Source organism: Nyctereutes procyonoides, unplaced genomic scaffold (assembly GCF_905146905.1).
Source record: "Nyctereutes procyonoides isolate TBG_1078 unplaced genomic scaffold, NYPRO_anot_genome, whole genome shotgun sequence".
Classification (NCBI taxonomy): domain Eukaryota; kingdom Metazoa; phylum Chordata; class Mammalia; order Carnivora; family Canidae; genus Nyctereutes; species Nyctereutes procyonoides.
The window spans coordinates 8,587,289-8,590,771 of NW_026575160.1; positions in this window are offsets into that span (position 1 = coordinate 8,587,289).

Here is a 3,483-nt window from a genome sequence, read left to right on the forward strand (position 1 = left end):
GCAGGCGGATCGGCCGGGGCCGCGGCGCACCCAGGGAACGCGGACCGGCCGCCAGGCCCTGGCAGGCGCCTCTTCCGAAACGGGAAGACAGCCCTCAATCCCGGCCACCGTGAGGGGACCTTGCGCGGACGTGCTGCTACTAAATAAAGCGCGAAGCGGGCCGGCTGGGCGGCCGAGCGCCGCCGCCGGCCGCAGGGAGGAGCGGGCTGGGCCAGGTTGGGGACCATCTCGCGGTCGGGAGCTCTGGTCCAAGTTACTTTCCTGCTGAACAGGAAACCTGGCCGGGCGTGAACCTGTGGATTCCTGAGGGGTGCCCTTTTGCTGTCCACTCCCGCTTTGGGGCGGCTTTTCTAGGAAGTTGCCTAACATTTCCTGGGAAGGGAGGTAATAAAAGCTCCTCGCTGGTGGCAGATTGTTGAACCGTAGGTGGGAAGGGATCTGTCGTCCAGAGCCCAGAGAGGGCTGTATTTTCCTGATTGGAAAATGGGAACTTCCACGCTCAACAATAGCCCCTATTAGTGAGGTTATTCGGTTTCAAACCGTCCGGCCACATTTACAGCCGAGTCCTTACTTCTCCTGGTACTGCTTAATTGGATGTATTGGTTGACCACAGTGAAGCAATAGTGACTCTTCATCTACTTGTATGGGATCTCCTGGTGGACGCAAAGCATTGCCTTGGTGACTCTCTTTGAATAAATGGGACCACTTGAGAAAACATTCCATATTTTTTTCTTAATTGACTCGATATTTTTCTTCTGTGTCACACTGCCTGATCATTTTTTTTTCTTCTCTGCCACTTCAAAACATTCAAAAGTTAGGAACGGTTTAGTTAAAAGAGATTTACTCATCTGACTGAGGATATTATATACTTTGATCCACTTTAGCTAGGGCATTCAAATTGCATATGTTCAGAAGACAAGGAGGGCTTTTCCCCTGTATCAATCATATGAATACGTAGATAAGTTCACTGGCTGGAAAATATGAAGATATTTACCCAAATAGGTATTTCTTCCTATATTAAGGGAATAAAAAAAACCTTATTTCCTTATCTGTTGTCTGCATGTATAGTGTTCAGTTTCTCATAGTATGCTGATATGATTGTGTGCTAGTTTTACAGGCAGGCGTGTACTCTATGGTATATTTCATAGTCATCTCTCTGCCAGCCCACAGATGAAATTGATAATTAATTCTACAGCACTTCGTATTCCTCCTTCATCATGTAAATGAAGGGTATACACATAGGGAAAAGAGTTTGTTCATTTCGGGTGAATGGGGTGTGTGTGTGTGTGTGTGTGTGTGTGTGTGTATTTTTGTTGTGCAAGGCAAAAGAGAGACAGGCTTAGACATTCAAACGAGTTTTCCTTGATTTTTCCCTGGAATGGATTTGTTTCAGCTGTTTTCTCTTTTGGTATTATATATCACTTTCTCAGAGCTAACATGCAGAGTTAAAAACTACTAAATTCTTATCCTCAACATTATTGATTTCTTTTCATTCTGTTCTGTTACTAGAGGAGGTAATGCTCCCAGATTACCTCGTGGTCTCCTCCAGACGGTTGACAATTGCAATCGTAGTTTCGGGAAGATAAATGTTACTTTGGGAATTGTGCTTAATTACAAATAATCTAGGAGCTGCTCTGGTCTCTGGGTTTAACTACACATGTGTTCAAACCATTGTACAAGGTTTACAACTGGGTGATATTTATGAAAGGGGATACAGTTCGTTTTTCTAGAATCATGGGATAAACTAGGATGCTCCCATTTGGGGTTTGTCAACAGACCTTCAGAGATAACACAGACCCGAATAACACCAACAACAAAAAGTGCAGAATCTCAGAGCACTTGAAAGCTTAAGGGGAAAAAAATCCACTGGAGTTTACCTTCAGGTCAGTTTTATTAAAGTGAAAACCTGAAAATAAACCATTCTTTGTTGAATTCCTAAAATCTCTTAGGTAAAGCCATTTTTCTGTAGAGAGCATTTTTGAGCTAACATATTCTGATTTCCCTTTCTTTTCTTTTTTCTGACAGAAGTCTTGTAGATTTCCCTGAAATAGCCCAATGGTTATTTTTACAGTTCCTCTTGTAACTCAGCTGCTACCTTTGTGTGTCTGATTCTTTGCTTATATGGCAGCTCAATTAGTGTTGTTTGTGTGTGTGTGCTCGCTTTTTTTTCTAATAGTCTTATTAACAAGAAAAAAGGTGGCGAACAGGTTATTCTCTTAACCTGACCTGGCTGTAAGAGTAAGATGAGCAGCACTGAACAGATGTCCCCATTTAAGCCGTTCTTTTCCCACATGCCTGCTGGATATTGCAGGCGCGCAGGAAGCTCGCTTCAAACCTGGCCCATTTCAGGCCATAATGGCCACGTTATTTCGGCCCAGTGAACACGAACAAAATCGCGTGCTTTAGAATCATTCGACTCTGAGTCCAGGAAAAGCAGGGGGTGTGGTGGCAGTGGGGGTGGCTAGGGAGGGGTGTGTATGGGGGGGGTGCCGATTTCATCTCGGATCGCAGGAAGAGAACTTGCTCAAAAGAATTTTTCCCCAGCAAATATGGTATAATTTACAGCGCAACTTAATAATCCAAGGGGCAATGCAAAAGCCCTTTGCGTTGTAAACCGCTTCTAATTACCTGCCAGAGCAATTAGCTGACTATCACGAAGAAATTAGATCGCTCAATGTAGCATAAATAATGCGAATAATTTTGTAAGAAGAATGGAAAGCGAGACCTGGTGTTTCTTTATAAGGAAATAACACCTCGTACTGTACGAGCCCTCCATGAACACATATTAATGTCTAGGCATGCATGGCAATGAGTCCGAGCAGGAGCCCTCTGGCTGCGGTTCAGCACTTTTTCCGTTTACGTATGCGGGGTGAAAGTCGGCTTCCAGGCATTCGATCTCCAGCCTTCCAGCTCACAGTAATTAACACATAGAGACTTCAATGGGAAAACCTGTTTTCCAGATGATTTTTACAATGCAGCTTTATGTCTCATTTGGCAGTTTAAATAGCTGGAGTTGTTTTCTGGCTTCATCTCTACTATCATCTGTTGAGCATATTTTGCTTAGAATATTGAATCCCACCCAAAACTTGGGTGCAGGCTTTTGCTAACTTTTTTTTTTTTTCCTTAAGAAGTGGAAATATCAGAAGCCACTTTGAGGACACTAGGGTAAAGAATTCTTGTGCGGATATGAAAGGTACGTTTTCCTGAAAGAGGCTGCACAATATCTCCCTCAGTTATATATTTAAATTATTTCCCTTGACAAGTGTTTCTTAGGCGGGATTCAGATAGTCCACGCATTTCTTAGCAAAGGGTTTTAAGAGTAAAGGGAAAACCCAATTACCGAGAAAAACTGACAGTGCATTTAAGTATCTGATAACACTATCAGGCTCTTTGAAATTTACTGGGTTTGTAAATTACAAATGAGAAGACAGCCTCAAAAGATGTTTGGAAATCGAATATGTGCGGCCGACACCCATTCACACA